Consider the following 19,376-nt stretch of genomic DNA (forward strand, 5'->3'; position numbering starts at 1 on the left):
ACTGGAAACTTTTCAGCAGCAGGGCCGTCGCTAGGGGGTAGGCAGAGTAGGCGGTCGCCTAGGGCGCCAAATTTTAAGGGCGGCATTTCAAGCTCGGTCAACAAATATCACATGTGTAGAAATGGAAAGTACCGAATGAGATTTGATTCGGAAAAATACGGACAAATAATAATCAAAAACCATCAAAGGTGCCGCATTATAATCATAAATAACCAGATGTTGCGTTATCCCCTCATAGTGTTGTTTACAAGTTGACGCTAAAAAACCCACGCATTCATCACTTTGTCGGCCTTCGATTTGCTAATAAACATTCCCGAATTTATTGCCATTTGGGGCGGCTTCTGGATTATTTTTGCTTTCAATTCTTCAATAATCAGAATGTTGATTGCACAGAATAGAAAGCAAAATATACGAAAAACGATTTCATTTCACCATTCAAAGCTTATTCTTCTTAAGAAATATAAGGAGTTTTATTATTTTGTAAAGCATTCCATTGTATTTTGATATTTTTCATTTTTTATATCAAATTAACTAGTGCTGGGCGTGGGCGCATTCGAATTCAAAATGATGGTTCATCCGATTGTTTTGCTCGATAACCTTGAAGAAAAGGAAACAAAATGTTAAAGCTTTTTATGAAGTCGAAACTGAGCAGAAGAACCTGAACCGCAGGGTTTCTAGAGGGACGGCAAATAAAGGAGGGCGGCATTATCAACTTTTTTCAAGAAAACTAGAATACTGAAAAAATTAATCAAATAATTTTTATTTGATTCCAACGAATATCACAAACGATTTTTTTCGTCAAATTCACTAATCTTAAAAGTTTTTCCATCAAGAATGTCTGCAACATATATTCGAATTAAAAATAATGGTTCATTTAATCATATTGAAGAAAAAAATGAATATTCGAGTGTTTTATGAAGTCGAAACTCAGCAGAAGAATCTGAAACCTGAATTCAATTCATATATTTAATCATTTATTCATAAGAATTCAGTTTTAGCATTCTGTAAAACTTCTGTTAGGGCGACAAATTTTGTCTCTGCCTAGGGCGGCAGTTTGGCTAGCGACGGCCCTGTTCAGCAGACCAACATGGAAAAGGCTGGATACAGTGTTCAGTTTGTTTCCGAGGGGCACACGAAGACTGTGCTGGTAGTGAGAAAACGAACGCTTATGTGTGTGATTTTTGCTCGGAAAAATAGGTTCCCAATTTTGGATAGGGTATCCAATTTTGGGAACCCTTTTTTTTTATTTGAAAAAGTGCTATATTTTATTTTGGTCCATTTATTATGTTCTTTTCAGTTAATATAAATATTTTTGTGGGCGTATACTGTTTCAATTGAGTTGATAATATATATTAGGCACAAAAAAAATAATAAAATATCTTTTTTTCACACAAAAGAAGTTGAATTAAAAAAGCTATCCAAAATTAGGCGACCTTCCTCTATTTTTCTCCGGTTGATAGCAAATATTGATTTTGCAGACATATATCAATCAGCAAAGAAATACTTTTCCTGCCTAGGCAGAAAAGTACCTACTTCTCTGTCTAGGTAGCAATGTGATTCCTATTCTCAATGCGAAATGAATAAAATAGTTCCAAGCCGCTATCATTGTCGATTATATAAATATATCCGATATTTTTCCAAAGAACTGTCTGATATTTCATAAGTTCTCAAACTATAATTATCATGAACATATACCTACATTTCTATAGCAACCAACCATTCCAACAATAGCGATTTCTATTCAATTTCGTTTCAATTTATCACAACTGCAAAAATAAAAATATTGTGGGAATTGTAATAATTTGCAAATACAATATCCCACATAATATATCATTATAAACAATCAAAGAAAAAATTATATGTTTAACTCGGCAGCAAAATAGATTGACTGCCTTGGCTGAATTCCTAGCCTCGCTATACGCTCGGCTATGATCTATCAGCCGCTGCAGTCAATCTACTACTTAGCTGCCTAGTTAAACAAATTGTAAAGTTTCTTCATAAAAATGATTCCAACATCATAGTGGTTTTTGAAATGATCCTGATCGCTTTTCAATGCTATTGGCAACTCCTCTGTATTATAAAATTAGACAATTATTAATTGTTAAGTGTTTCGCAATAAGGTGTTTTTGATATTTTGATATTACAGAAGAAAAGAATATTTTAAGAGAAATTATGGATGTTTAATGTTTATATAATTGTAAGGAGCAAGGTATGCCATTAATGATGGAAAACAATATCAGCCAAATGGTCATCATTGTGGATCATTGACATAGACCTCATCTGTGACGTGGTGCCAAAGAAAAAAGTCTAAAGGTGCTAAACCAAAAGATCTCAGTACTTGGCCAATTGTGATCAACCCTACTGGGTACTGGGTACAGCAACAATATTATCAGTTGTTCTTTAGCGACGCAGACGATTTCGATTCTTAACATGAACTTGTCTCAATAAATTAAATTTGCCACCAGTTTCACTAATACCGGCCGAGAAGGAGTTTCACGACAATCAAAAGTTTTGCCAAATGCCACAACATTTGCACCATTTCGGTAGTGAGTTTTAACAATTTTAATGAGTTGTTGAAGTGTATATCATTACATTTTTTGTTATAGCGTAGTTTTTACTTGCTAAATTTCAAAAGATGACAGCTTCCAGCGTGATAGCAGGCCAAAGGGCGGTCTTACCAAAATGAAATCCTTCATAAGTATGAGTATTGAGGTATTTATACAAAATGTATTCAACAAAATTTTGTAAATTTTCAATTACCCAACAGAATATTAATCAAAATCAAATTATTTTTGTAAAATTTCTCAGATCACTGTTATCACGGCCGGCGCCAATAATTTTGGCGCCTGAAGCAAAGAATGACCTTCCTTATCATAACTTGAATATGAAAAGGCCAGCAAACTGGGCCGAATTACCGCCCCTCAAATAGAGGCTCCTGAAACGGTCGCTTCACTGTTTCATCTCTTATACGCCGGCCCTGACTGTTATTGTGGTAATACATTGTAACTTCATATTATTATGGAGGAATTTCACAACTGTGGTAGACTTTGCAAATTCATAGTGCACAAGTACCTAATTTTACTGGTGAATATCACAACCCTCCTGATATTACATACCTATTTTTTTTGAAAATTTTATGATAACTGAAAATGTACATGTTTTTGAACTCATGTTTTCGAAATTTCACATTATTCAAGTGGAAAGATCTCGATATCATTGATGCAAAAAAGTAACTGTGTCTTTTAGAGCTAATATAAGGATAAATTCAGATTATTGAATACTGAGATTTTTCTCAGCGATTAATTTAGTAACTAACAAATTCACACAAATTTTAGATTCTCAGTTACTGATTACTCGCTTTTTCACTAATATTCAGCATAGAATGAATTAACCATAAGCGACTAACCGAAGCTTATTATAATCCAGATATCTACCAACAATTCATCTGCTCCGTATTCTAATACCGTACACCAACAGTAGCAGCTTTTTATTCTCCATCTTGAGCTAAAAGCACACGCCATTCCTAATATCCATATTACCAAGGATGTACATATTAGAATCATGTTCCGACATATAGCGGTACGTCTAATGTGTTATTATCGGAACTTTTTGCAGGTGGACTTGCTCATGACCGTGTATTTATTCCAAGGAAAATGGTCATATTCCGGTTCATTATCTGTAAGGTTACCTATCATTGACTTTTTAGCATCATTTCAAAAGCTGATACCTATAATTTTATAACGGGAAGATATACACCCACCAACTCGACACTTGAAACAATGCTCTAGTCCAGCAGAACATTATTTCAACATGTGGGATGCGCTCAACTGCATGATGTATTTCGAAATCGTTGTTTCTTTCCTGATTTGATAATCTACATCAACATTTGTAAGAGCCGACAAAATATGGTATAGTACCTACCAACAAATTTCCTGTATTTGGAAATAATATCAGCATTAAAAGTTATAGATATTTATAATCATCGCTCAAGAATATTTTGGTGATATAATACTTTATCTACTCCTATTGAATTATAAACTCATTATTCAACTGCTTTTGAGCAATTAATAGTATCTATTAACAAACAGCGTGATTTATAATAACTCACCACTATAACTCACTATTATAAATCGGAAAATATGGATCTGTGCTTCTATACTTCTCTGCTTCTATTCGATTGGCCGAAAGGGAACATTCCATTATTGTTATTGAGGGGAGGAATGTCCGAGGGAAAGTCACTTTTGACGTTTTCAAATTAAGTTGATATCTAATTATTGTGAATGTTATGCTGAAAACGATTAATTCAGATAGTGAAGATGAAATATTACAAAGGTATACATTTCCGAACGACAAACAGCTAATGTTACCATACAGAATTAATTGCCCGAAAAAATATAAAGAAGTTTGAAAAAATTTTCAAGATTGGTGTAGCAGAACGATCATTAAGTCATCGTTTGCAGGGAATATTTTTTGGTATATTTTAATGCATTTTTATAGGCAATTATTAAGGTTTTTCAATAAATTTCTATTTCTGTACTCTATACTGGATCCGAAGCTAGTTCGATTGTGATTGGTAGCACTAAGTTTCCATCTCTCTTGTACGGGATCGAGCACATTATGTTTATTTCCCGTTCCTTCTGTCTTTATTCTAAGTCTATATTTTTTTCTTAGTATTTATTGATATAGTCGTAGATAAAGTATAGTATTCAACTTGTGGTAGGTAATGGTCATAACTCACTTGATGAATTACAGCACTCGCCTGCGGCTCGTGCTGCAATCATCATCTGCGTGAGTTATGACCTACATTACCGCTCGTTGAATAATATACTATTACTCAGTGAGTTTCGAGCACAACTAGTAGAAACATAAATATTTCATGAATTGGACACTTCATCTGTGATACCTCATAAGGGGTGTTTTTTTTAGAGCTATAGAACTTTAAATTGCAATAAAACAACAATGGATTATTCGATTGACATGAATTTTATTTATCCGCAAGATAATCTTGTGGCATTACATTTTAAATATGATTTCTGGCATATGACCGCCACGGCTGGCTCGGATGTAGTCCAATCTGTACGTCCAATTTTCTATGACTTCTTCCAACATTTGTGGCCGTATATCGGCAATAACACGGCGAATGTTGTCTTCCAAATGGTCAAGGGTTTGTAGCTTATCCGCATAGACCAATGACTTTACATAGCCCCACAGAAAGTAGTATAGCGGTGTTAAATCACAAGATCTTGGAGGCCAATTCACAGGTCCAAAACGTGAAATTAGACGGTCACCAAACGTGTCTTTCAATAAATCGATTGTGGCACGAGCTGTGTGACATGTTGCGCTGTCTTGTTGGAACCACAGCTCCTGGACATCATGGTTGTTCAATTCAAGAATGAAAAAGTTAGTAATCATGGCTCTATACCGATCACCATTGACTGTAACGTTCTGGCCATCATCGTTTTTGAAGAAGTACGGACCAATGATTCCACCAGCCCATAAAGCGCACCAAACAGTCAGTTTTTCAGAATGTGTCGGTGTTTCGACATACTCTTGGGGATTAGCTTCACTCCAAATGCGGCAGTTTTGTTTGTTGACGTGGGCATTCAACCAGAAGTGCGCTTCATCGCTAAACAAAATAAAATGGACGTAGTGCGCGATACGTATTCCGCAAAGAACCATTATTTTCGAAATAAAATTGCACTATGTGCAAGTATTGTTCAGGCGTGAGTCTATTTATGATCAGTTGCCAAACCAAACTGAGAATAAATCACTTGACAGCTGTTAAATCGGTCGACATCTTGAACAGTAATGCCAACTTAAAGTTATAGACCTCGAAAAAAAACACCCATCTCCATTCTTTACATCACTTACTTTACAATATCTCTAATTTGTATTGGCTAGATTTTGTTTTGCTAATTTTGGGAATAGTAGTTGAGCTTCTTATTGGCCTGGATCGGGTTTTAATTTATGTATCCTGTTAAAATCAAATGAAAAAAAATCGAAATGAAAAGTATGACATTGCTTCGCCGCCACGAAATAAAACTAATATTTTCAATTTGGTCGAATGTCATTCCATTCAAAAATTGACGAGTACATACACCATGTTTTTAGACATCTTAATTGCAGCTTCAAAACTGACAGCTGTCAGATAGCAGGCAATTTAAAATGAAATATCTCATTGAAAATCCCATTTAAATAATCCTTTAGATTTCGACGATAGACTGAAGACAATATCCTCCAGAAAAACGTATATCTTTCAATAGATGAGCATGCGAGCGGAGCTGCGGGTGAGAGCAAGTTAATAAAATAAAGGTAAGTATTCTATTTGGTTCATTCAATTGATCTCATTACTTTTTATCTAGGGTAGTAATCCTTGAGTTTTATTCGCTGTGCAGTCGATAAAAGCAACGAATGCAGTAATGTGGGCGATACAACTTCAAATATATCGCCTCATTGTTTCAGAGTAGTTACAGGATTTCCTGAAAACTATACTAACAATGTCGCAATGTAAATAATAAATTCCAACTTCCAGCTACAAGTTACTGACGCAATCTATTCGGCCATGAAGACCAAATTGTTCAACAAACATGAGAACGAAGATGTGAAACAGATTGTTGTTTGCACTGGAGTTGATGAAAGAACTCACTCGAATTAGAATTACTGAAAAATAAATGAATACCATTTTCCCATTTGATTATATCTGTTACTAGCATTATCGTGGGTCATCATCATTAGTCTGTAGAGGTGACGAAAATATTTTCAGTAATGTTGAGGAGTGATAATGATCGTGGCAGCAGAAGCCTCAACTTTAACGATGTTTGTTGACTTCGATGATGATCAACAGCAAGTGTTTTCATTTATCTTGCTACTGTGTTACGCGATCACTTTTGATCGCCTAAGGGTTTCTTTACGTAGTACTTAAACATTAAATTGAAGCTTAATGAACGGTACACTATTATTAAACTACAGATTGTTGAGAATATCATGATTTTTTCTCGATGAAAATACATAATTTCTTCATTTGGCTTTTTGTGGAGTGAAAGGATTTTCTTGCGTGATCCAGCTTTCTGAATTTCTTATTATTGTATCCATAGCCAAGGCGGAGTTCTTGTGTATTGGTTTCTGTTTCTAGGCCGGTAAGTAATTCAAATTTGGCATCGCATACAACTGTATATATAGGGCGTTCTATAAGCTCTATTCAAACTTTGACAGATTATAGTTGCACTCATACTGAACATTTTTTTCTATGAACATAGTTCCGAATTGGTTTCGCAAGAATTGAAAAATAGTTCTTTGTTTCACTAGGCGGCAAAATGGTGGATTGACTGAATCCTGAAACACGTCGATTTTTCATTTTAATTTACTGTATTTTAAAATAATCTAATATAGAGGATGGATTACTTTCGAGTAATGACGTCACCGTCAATTTTTTCAAATGGAACACCCTCATTTTGTCTCAATTTTTCGATTCCAAAAATGTATCACATGTTGATTCCAATTGGTACAGGGTGGACAAAAATACAATAGTTTTGTGCATGCTCATAAAGTAACGCGTAACATTCTTTATCAGTTAAATTAACAATATTATCAAAAATACTTATTGTCGAGCGGAAATTGGTTTGAATGTAACACCCTGTAGTTTTTACATTTTTAGATTAATAAAAATGAACTGTTTCCAAACATGTTTGGTACTTGTGGTCTAGCAGACATAATATGAAAGAAATTATTTCCTATTTTTATACATTTTTATTAATCTGAAAATGTAACAAACTACAGGGGGTTACATTCAAACCAATTGCCGCTAGACAATAAGTATTTTTGATAATTTGACTAATAAAGAATGTTACGCGTTACTTTATGAACACACACAAAACTAATGTATTTTTGTCCACCCTTTACTAATTGGAATCAACATGTGATACATTTTTGGAATCAGCTCAGCTAGAGTAATCCGAAAATTGAAATGGGGGTGTTCCATTCAAAAAGAATAACGGTGACGTCATTACTCCAAAGTAATTCACCCTGTATATTAGATTATTATTTGAAAAATACATAAATTAAAATAGAAAATCGACGTGTTTCAGGGTTATTCCTTAAAATGGTCTGTTTAGCTAAAAATGAATTTGTTCCATACTTTACAACACAGTGTACGTAGAATATTGTATTTGCAAATTATTATACGATTCCCACAATATTTTTATATAAAACGAAATTTGACAGAAATCACAATTGGTTGTCATGGAAATGTATGTCTATAATAATTATAGTTTGACAACTTATGAAATATCTGAAAGTTCTTTGGAAAAATATCGAATATATTCATATTATGGATAGTGAAAGTGACTTAGAAGTACTCCACCAGAAATGAGGGAGGTGGAAAAAAATATTGATTGTCAGAAAATGTCGAATGTTTTATTCTCATTGAGAATAATCATTTTGATGCCAAGGCAGGAAAAGTAATACTTTAATGATTGATATGTGTCTGCAAAATAATAGTATTTGCTGTTAATCAAAAAAAAAAGTAAGAACAAGCGGAATAAGTCTATCATTTTGTGCATATTGATGAAGTTACCATTGACATAATTCTAGTTGTCATTTCAAGTGGTAGTGTCATTATTCGGCCCAATTTAAATTCAAACATGAGAATTAATTATTTCAAATTCTAAACGAAAACGGATCGTATCCGTTTCATATAGAAACAAAAAGTTCAGATTGAGTACAATCATCATCTGTTGAAGTTTGCCATGGAGCTGAGAACGAGATACAGTACAAGTTCGGCTCAACATATTACACAATAATTAAATCCCCATATAATTTTGAAGGAACCATCCCGTACGGAGGTATCCGGAAACAGATGAGATATCCAATAATTGCTTTGATAGAGAGACTAGAAACTCACGCAGGTAGACAAAAACTGCTTCCATTGTTCTGGTAAACAGGAAATGATGGTTTCTGGGCTAAATTAAATATGGACTCTCGGCCATCGAGATCGTCCAACCTATAGGAATTAGGAGCAAAAACTTATGGGAATCACGAAGAAATTAACGAAAATATCGTGAAACTTCACAACGTACAATTTCATTCGATTTGAAATCCTTAGCTCCAGGTTGTTCCTGCTTCAACCGAGAAATTCGTGATGTTTACACAGAGAGAGCGTATTTGCTTTACGAGCTTATAATCAGACGGTTCTTTTAATAATATGTGTCTTATGAGCTTCACGCACTCTTTTTGAAGTGTCTAATGGTCCGATAGACGTCAACTTGTTGCGGAAATTCGAACACGGAGTGTACACGTCGTGATTTGGCTTTCCTCGAATTGATGAATTTGTTGGAATGCCTGTAGCTGAGACGTGACTTGGTTTCCATCGGTTTTAGCTGCGTTCAGATCGTCTGTATCTTCGCCTGAAGGCGTGAACAGTGTGGTTGGGGATTGTTAGTTTAAGTTAATTATTATTGCGGAATTCGGATTAAAAAATGCTGTACAATTTTGCGATGTGGTTTATTATTTGCAGTTCCAATGCAATTTCGACACATGAAAAAATACCGGGTGATTTTCATGATTCCTTTTTGAGATTTTTGACTGATTCAGTTCGAAAATGTATGTAAGAATATCGATGTAAAAACATTTCAATGAATATCCATCGGCAGCAGTCAAACTTACACTGGCAGTCATCTGTTCCTAATTCAAAAGGGGAATTCACAGAATTAAGAAACTATAGCCGCTTTCAAGGTACGCCTTTAGCGGATTCTTACTTTGTTCACCATTGTTTCTCTGATGATAATTGTTATTATTATTGTGAATACATTAATTACATATTAGCATTATATTTCCATAAACGCAAAGACGATCTCATTATATGCAGTTCCATAATTAACTATGCGATATTCAAAAAGTTTCAAAGAAATGATTTTTTTTACAGATCAATTCTTCAACAAAAAACATAAACGCGGTATAGCAACCAACTTTTGTACCAAATTTCATACAAATAGCGATTATAGTTTCCAAAGGGATTCTATTATTCGCTTCTTGGAATCCAAATTTTTTGAACAGTGTAAATTGAGAAATGAGATTGAAATATTGTTTTTCTCCGATTGACATCAACAAATATTGATTTTGCAGATACATATCAATCAGCAAAGTCGCTATCACTGTCCATAATATGAATATATCCGATATTTTCCCAAAAACTATCAGATATTTCATAAATTGTCTAACTATAATTATTATGGACAACCAACTATTCCAACAATTGCAATTTCTATCAAATTTCGTTTTAATCAAGCACTACAGGAAAATAAAAAGATTGTGTGAGTTGTAATAATTTGCAAATACAATAGATATCCTACATGTTACATTATAAACAATCGCAGAAAAAATTATATGTTCAACTCGGCAGCAAAGTAGATTGATTCGCTACGCTTGGCTATGAACTATCAGCCTCGGCAGTAAATCTACTACTTAGCTACCTAGTAAAACAAATAACTATTTCCTCTAATGATTCTCCAGGTTTAACTAATGGCAAAAATGAAACAAAAGTTATATACATGTGATACCGAGAGAAGCAATGTTCTTGGCAATTGAATTTGACAGTAGTGCCTTAAACATTACAATTACAGCTAGCCATATACACCATCATTACCATCAGATGCGTAAAGCAAATCATCAATCACCAAACAACCCTTGAAACTTCAAACCAACTATGCATTGTTCCATTTTCGCATGGTTTACGACCTACTAATTTGGGATACCTCAAGTCATATATAAGAAATGCTCATAACTCAAAAAGAAGCAATAGATGGTGCGACTGCTAGAACGTCCTGTAAACCAATTTTAATTCATTTTGAAGTCTTAACTGTGACTGCTGAACTCATTATAAAGAAAGTGATTGAAGTTCCGGAAAATAAGGGAGTATATGAGAAGAGATCAGATTCATTCATCGATATAACATCTAAAGAAGACCTCAACATAAAGGAAACATCACATGGCTAGTAATCACTACCAGAAAATTTACTGAGATTCAACACAATGAGTAGGCATATTTTTGTGATGAAAATGTAACTAATATTATTTAATCTATATATAATGGTTTTTTCAATACACGTTCTACAATTAAATTGTCTATATGTATATTAAAATGTCTATATATTGAGTATTAAATTTCAACATTTTTTATGTCATTTCTGTTCAGAAGGTTATGTCATTTAATCATGAGAAGATACGCAAGACCTTCCTGTAATAGTTATTAGTTTTACTAGGCCGCAACGTGATAGATTGACTGCCGCGGCTGATAGTTCATAGCCGAGTTTAGCGAGGCTAGGAATTCAGCTGAGGCAGTCAATCTACTTTGCTGCCGAGTTAAACATATAATTTTTTATAATAATACATCTAGGATATTGAATTTGAAAATTATTACAATTCTCACAATCTTTTCATTATTTCTGTAGTGATTGTTGGAATGGTAGGTTGATATGGAAATATATGTCCATGATAATAGTTTAACAACTTATGAAAAATCTGACAGTTTCTTGGAAAAATATCGGATATACTTATATTATGGACAGTGATAGCGACTTAGAAGTACTTACTCCTGCAGAAATAAGGAAGGTGGTAAAAATATTGATTGTCAGAAAATGTCGAATGTTTTATTCGCCTTGAGAATAATCACGTCGCTACCTAGGCAGGAAAGAAGTTACTTTGCTGCCTAGGCAGGATAAGTAATACTTTGCTGATTGATATGTGTCTGCAAAATTAATATAAGCTGTCAATCGGAGAAAGAAGAATTTTCTGTTACTACTTATAATAAAATTCGCGATTGAAGTTACTGAAATTACAAGAAGTTATACGAATCATTCATCGATATAAGATACGCTTCAACAGCGGTTACGGAGTTTGTTTCATAAAATTTAGTGTTTTCTTTGGAAATACTGAGACAAATTTGAGAAGAATGCATGAATGAAATTTATTAGTTAATCGTCGCACTATTCGTCCGTTTGAAGACAAATTTGAAAGTAAATCTTCACAAGATACAAAATTTAAAAGCGTAAACAATGAAAATTTGAACGATTATTATTGAAAATAATAAATCAAAACTTATCAACTCCTCAACATATTCAATTATTTCATAAGGCGTTTTCACGTATCTAAGTAGGGAACTTGAGCAGATACCTAGACGCGCGTTTACAAATGATGCATTTTATCGCCCCACTATATGCCACAGTCGTAGATTTATCTGCAGAGTAGAGATACGTTCATTGTTGGCGACACACTCGCGTACACTTCATTTCCCTGTGCCTTTTCCTGTACGATTAGCTGTGGAAACATCTTTATCGCCTTGTCGGCTTATCCGTTCCCGTCCACGCTGGGATTGAGCTGCGGTCCTCGGGTTTTCCACTCCAGGAGATCCAGAGATACATACCTGAGGAGTCGTCGTCGAGTGGTTTTGGGAGAGTCAAAAATGGCGTAGTTTTTCTTGCCAAAAGACGCGCTAATTTTGTATAACAGTATGTTAAATATCAAGAAAGCCGAGCGTATTTCTTTTTAATACTATTAGTATTTCTTTGATTCTAATGAATTGATTTTCAATATTCCCAAACGAACTAAATAAATTATTTTATTGAATAATGGGTACTAGATCAAAGTTAGTTTTTTTTCTTGAGATAATTCTGACGACTCAGCTTGGCATGAGTACTTTTCCTTTTCTTGCGCTATACAAAGGAATGACCAATCATTAGGCATAATTTTGAAATTTTTATTTGTTCGGTCAAAAGTCGTAGATCTTGTTATAATTGTTGATTTAACCTCAAAACACGACATTGACAGAAAAACTACGTTAGCGCCAGAAGAAACGATGCGGAAATCAAGTGAAAAGGGACCAATACCATCCAATTCCAAGAATGCTAGTCCCTTCAAATTTCGCCAATTCAATCTTAAGGTTTTTCAAGAGTAAATGAGCACACCAATGTTTTAGACATCTTAGTAGATGACTAAAACATGTCAAAGTAATCAACATAGATAGAGTGAGGATATATCATCTTCAGTTAGAAAAATTTGTCACCAACATGAACTATCAAATTTGACATGAAGCGCGCGGAAATGAGAACATATCAGTGATACGATATTTCACTCAATTTGGAGTTTCTCCACAAAGAACGTACCTCTTTTGTCTCATAGTAAATCAAGGTTTCATATCAACTCAAAATATATTCAAATAAATACCTTAATATATCAGTTATTCAGAAAACAAACTTCAAGCTCGCCAAACGACGTGAAACAACGGATGACACTACAAGAGCAATAGTTGCCAAACTTTGGATTTCAGCCGGTAGAAACAGAAAATAATAGATATTCTGCTTATTATAAATTCTACAATTAGGAAAAATATCGGATTCCAAATACTCAAATTTGCATATTGAATCGCGAATCACTCAAATAAATATATTTCATTCAATATAATATACATTTATAATGATGTAAAATTGAGGATTTGAAAATATATCACAATCTGACAACGTGATCTATAACCATTATGGGGGAATGTAAAAATTCCCTCCCTCTATCTATGTTCATTACTCTATGGTTGAAAGCACCAAAATGCCAGATTTTGACCTGTAAAAAAAATAATCCAAGAAATCTCTCATTTTCCTTTGTACCTTCAATTAAGGAACACCATGTGACCCTGTATGAAACATGAGATACGTAAAAATTACTGTTTTCGCTTTCTTCTCTCCTCATTCCCGCCGCAAACCTAACCCAGCACAAGCCCCAAAGGGTTCATGCAAATTAGCTACCGCAGCCGCGATTACAACGTATGCGAGATTGACAGGCGCTTTTTTTCCTATACCCGTGCAACGCCACAAGACGATCCCTGGCGCACCCAATCATCAAAGTCGCATCTGACGGCAATTTGGCGGGGCCAGTCCCCGGGCCATGATTTTAGAGTCGTGAGGACGCCCGACATCAGGTTAGGGGCCCGGGATCCAAACCGCTCATTTACTAGCGACTAACTACCAATAATAATTTTTCTCCATCTTACTATAAATAGCCGATTTGATATGATCGGCCAATGGAACGGTCCGAGACCGAACACGCACTGTTATTATGGACTATTATGTGTTATTGCGGCTAATACGCGTGTAGCGGCAGCGCCGCGTTGTGTGACCCTGCCTGGCCGCTCTATCTGCCCGATACGATCTTCGGCGTTCTATTTTTTTTTTCGACCATGCGATGTAAAAATGGCCGAACCGGGTGAGGGGGATCGAAAGCGATTTATTTACCGGCCGATATCGCGGCAGGCGATAGGATCGAAACGTCAAATTGTGTCATGAACGCGCGTTTGTTTCGGGGCAGGTAGGTTTCGTAGAATTCCGTTTTCAGGTTTGTGGAAAATCGGCATAAAGTGAAATTAAACGATATATGGGCGTTGAACTTATGGTTATACGTTATAAAATATAAAATGTTTTCTGACAAAAAATGTCGTGTAACGTATGTATATTATTTATTTTTGGACGAATCACATTTCATGATTATTCAGCGGTAGTTTATCGACGAAATTACTTACTTTATAATAATGAATCTGGGGGTATATTCAATCAGTACGATGCTGTATCTGAATTAATATTAATTTCACCAATGATAATTATCGTTGAAAAAGTTCAACATAGGTATTTACTAAGTTTCTCTGATGAATTTCTGTGTCGTCATTTTCTTGTCCAGCATTACTTGTCCAGCAAAAGTACTTTGTACATTGTTCACTTAAATTTTTTAAGTCGAAATTTGTTGTAAAATAGTAGGTATATTGTGTATCAACTAAAAAAAAGCGAAAAGTGATAATTTCCCGGATGATCATGTCAACAATAAGTAGGTAGGTACTTATATATTTATATTCATTAAGTTAGTCTAAGCTCAGAGTGATAAACATAGATAGAGGGAGCTTATATCATTTTCAGTAAGCACATTTTTACCCAACATGAACTATCAAATTCGATATGAAGCTCGCGGAAATTAAAACATATCAGTGATACAATATTTCACTAAAAAATGAGGAACCTCTATCTCTGCATTATAACATTTTGATAAATATATTGTTGGAGTGTAATGAACCCATCTGATCAAAACCGACTGATACGATCGTGAACGTAATCCCTAGTTGAAACATGGAAGCCATATTTTTTCGAGCATGCAATGGAAAATGATTCTCTTTATGACTCCACGAATCGCGATAAAAATTATGTCATGAAAGCACGTTTACGTCAATGATAGACGACCGAAGTCTAACCATAGAGTTCACGAAAATGTCAAAGATAATGACATAACATATCGCCATTTTGATCTTTCGAATTACTACTGCTAACCTTTCATTACTTACTTGGAAAATTTTTCGATGAAAAAATTTCGCCAGTTTGAAATTTATTCAGAATGTCTTCGATGTTTGTGGTGGAGTAGATTCTGGAAATCGAAAATGAATTATTTTTTCTATATATACTTTGTTTTTCAACAGAAAATGAACTGAGGCTTCAGGTATGAAATCTTTCAATGCACCCCTAAAACTCTTATGGAGAATTCAAATTGTAATGTCTACTTTCAAAATAAAAATCTCACAATAGGTCTGAAATCTTTCCATGTCCGGCAAAAATAGTTTTGTTTTCTTCATTAGGGTAGCTGCTAAATGGTAGAATTATTATATAAGTATATAAGATATCTGTAAAAAAAACTATTTCATATAATTTGAAGCATTTTCACACTCAATCGAAGAATTTTGCAGTCACACTTCAGAAAACTAAAACAACTGAGAATATTGCTACTGTAGCAATACACTGTAGTGTTGACGGAGACCCATTTTTGTTAATTCTTTCGATCCAGAGGTGCTGAAATTTTGGGGAAACTCTTTACTACCCGATTATGGAACATCTCTACCAATTTTCAATAAATTTTAATTAACAAAACTTGAGATATGAAAATGCATATCATTTCTCGGTTGTGATGCTCTACGCTCATCTATCTAAAAATGCAGAATATTGAATGGGGCCATTTACAGCCCGAATAGAATTTCCATACCAAATCTCATTGAAATCGGATTAGATTTGTAGGAGTTGAGGCTGTGTGCGGACACACCGTCAGACAGACAGGAATAGTTTTTTAATTTTGGTGTGAAAATGTCAAAATTGGATACCAAAACATTTTTCATCCCAAAAGTGATCACAAGGCTTTCACTAAATTCGATAGACGCGCAAGAAATAAAACAACATCAAATGGATCGGATCGGGATTACAAGAAACAATCGTATCCCAATCGATCACGACGAACAGAAGTCGACAAATAATACTGTTGCCTCCTACGACGAGGAGCAGAAGAATTATGTATCGATAAATCTCCCCGATTGAGCTAACCGATAGGAATTACTGTCAATATTTGCGCCTCATAAATTCCGGGAGTGTGTACGGCGTCGAGAGAACACAGTCCCTAACCTGAGGATACTGCCTGTTCTGCCTCTCAGGCTCGTTTTGATTTACTGCGCTAAGAAAGGGCCTTCCGAACCTCCAAAATATTCAGCTCTTTCACGGACCTGCTCCTGTTCATTGTCGATTCGATGATTTGAGGTTAGGTTTGGTCATACTTTGTATAAGTTTGGATTATTGCAGCATTTTGATGCTGCTTTAAAATATGCAACTTGCTCCTGAATGAACAAGTGCTTGAAGGCTCCCCACTGTCCCATTTTGGGTTGCCAGGTTTCTCGCTTGTTACCTATTTAAGATAGAGCCTTGCGGTTTTCACGTTTCTATCCTACTTTTTCGTGAAACTCAAGTTGGTCTAATCAGATTTTGCATAACTGTTTCCGTTCAAGAGATACAGGGTGATTTTGGAAATTGATACTTTTCGAACCTCTCCTTTATCTCCGAAGTTATTAAAAATAATGCTGAGGTAAAAACTGCGTCTGAATCAGAATTCTACGTAGAATCCAGAAGCGTACTCAATATTTTTTTTCGGGGTATGGTTTCGAAGATTCAACACAAACCTATTTTTTTTTTAATGGAACACCATGTATATCATTACTTCTTTGAATTCGTTATTTTTTTCCCTTCAAAAGTATGTATGATACTATGTAGGTAGGATGTTCAGAAATGTTGAAAAAAACACTAAAACATCAAATAATGAAGATTTTTTGTAAATGAGCCATGAATTTTCTGTTTCAATAAGAGGATTATTACTTTCGATTTTTAAAAGTAGTAGGTCATTGAAGACACAAACATCCTTGTTGTTATTATGGCTACTATGAATTTGAGAGCATTGTTTTATCAAGTACGCATTGGAGGGAAAAAAACCAATCTGATCTAGCTGTCATCGCTATGAATTATTGTTATTATTATTGATTCTTCTTTTATATGGGAAATCCATTGCCCATTAACAAAAAATCATCATTATTTTATGTTTTAGTGTTTTTTTTAACATTTTTGAACATCCTACCTACATAGTATCATACATCATTTCGAAGGGAAAAAAATAACGAATTCAACGAAGTAATGATATACATGGTGTTCCATTAGAAAAAATATAGTTTTGTGTTGAATCTTCAAAACCATACCCCGAAAAAAAAAATTGAGTACGCCACTGGATTCTACGCAGAATTCTGATTCAGACATAGTTTTTACCTCAGCATCATTTCTGATAACTTCGGAGATAAAGGAGGGGTCCGAAAAGTATCAATTTCCAAAATCACCCTGTATCTCTTGAACGGAAACAGTTATGCAAAATCTGATTAGACCAACTTGAGTTTCATGAAAACGTTGGAAAGGAACGTGAAAACCGCAAGGCTCTATCTTAAATAACAAGCAAGAAACCTGGCTGTCTCACCCAAAATTGGATGCACTGTACGTTAGTCCATTTCTCATTTTTTTTTTCGAAATTCTGCTTGAGTTTTCCATGGTTCTGATTGTGCTGTTACTATAATATTAGGTTTTTATTTCTTTTCATTAGTAAAATCTAGAATTCCGAATGCCGTTTGGAGCTGTTCAAGCCGAATGAACAGGATTTTTGGCGTCGATATGTGACAGTGGATGAAACAAGGATTTTTCACTACACTCTCAAAAAAGAGTCAACTCTCTGAAAATCAGTCGGTGAAATCTGTCCAAAACGATCTCAAATAAAAACAGTCAAAGTGACGGCATATTTATTTTGGGAGATGCATTTTATATTGTCCATTGCTATCTTGACTAACGTAAATCAACAGTGAACATAACGTTATTAGATTGATTGAGAAATGCAGAAATGAATGGTCAAATTGAACGCAGTGCGCTTCCAATTGCTTCAACATAAAGCTCATTCTCCAGATCTGACCCTAAATCATTACAGTATTTTTGCAGACCTCAAGAGAATACTCCAGGGAAAGAAAGTTGGCTCTAATGAACAATTGAAGTTGAAGCCGAAAAAACGTAGCACTCAATGAGAATTATCTAAGTCGTAGGCAATATCATAAGGGCATCTAATTTTTCCGAAAAAAATCGAAAAAACGCGTTGCTAATTTATACTTCAACAAAAAGCATGAGTGCTGGAGGCAACAAGAATCCTAGTCGAAGACTGTTAAAAAAATATTACTTTTTTCGATTTTTTCCACAGGAAAAATTATATGCCCGACTAGACTATTTCATTAGACCATATTTACTTGTTATCAAAGGTATCGAAATTCTTGGTGACAACAGCTCTCAAATTTTACCGCAGGAAAACTCGAAAAAACGGCTGACAGGTGCTGTCAGACAGTTTTTCCATCTAAAAACAATTTGTAAATCAAAATTGGGCGTTTATTATCGGTGGAAATTAAAACGAGAGAAATAGTCACCCATATTTAATATCTCTTTATAAGCTCCGAGGAATGAACCAGTCGAAGATTTCCATTGCAACAAAATACGTAATATTTTCTTGTCAACTGTCCCCAATTTCGGGAAATTTGTTATGAATTAAGCATCGACAATAACCTAGAGGATAAATAAAAGTATAAGGCTGAATTCGAAAGTAAAATACTAGAAATTACTCTTCGAATCAAATTATTGAGAATCTACTTACCCCAAAAATTAGGTATTAAACTATTCAATGTTTTTATTTATATTTTTATGTTAATTCATTCATTTGTTTATTCATTTATTCTTCTAGATACTAATATTACCTTCGTTTACGTATTTCTATTGTTTAGCGATGAAGCGCATTTCTGGCTACGTCAACAAACAAATTACAAAACTGCCGCATTTGCAGTGAAGCTGATCCTCAAGTGTATGTCAAAACACCGTTACATCCAGAAAAACTGACTGTTTGGTGCGCTTTATGGGCTGGTGGAATCATTGGTTCGTACTTCTTCAAAAACGATGATGGCCAGAACGTTACAGTCAATG

General features: G+C 34.6%; 1 long non-coding RNA gene across 1 annotated transcript; it reads left to right on the plus strand.

The window, feature by feature from the left end:
- The first annotated feature begins 6,106 nt into the window (after positions 1 to 6,106).
- LOC123684808 lies at positions 6,107 to 6,685 on the plus strand. Its single transcript, XR_006748191.1, has 2 exons — positions 6,107 to 6,312; positions 6,533 to 6,685. It is a non-coding gene; the product is annotated as an uncharacterized LOC123684808 (long non-coding RNA).
- The last annotated feature ends 12,691 nt before the right edge of the window (positions 6,686 to 19,376 follow it).

This window comes from Harmonia axyridis, chromosome 1 (genome assembly GCF_914767665.1).
Source record: "Harmonia axyridis chromosome 1, icHarAxyr1.1, whole genome shotgun sequence".
In the NCBI taxonomy this organism is placed as follows: domain Eukaryota; kingdom Metazoa; phylum Arthropoda; class Insecta; order Coleoptera; family Coccinellidae; genus Harmonia; species Harmonia axyridis.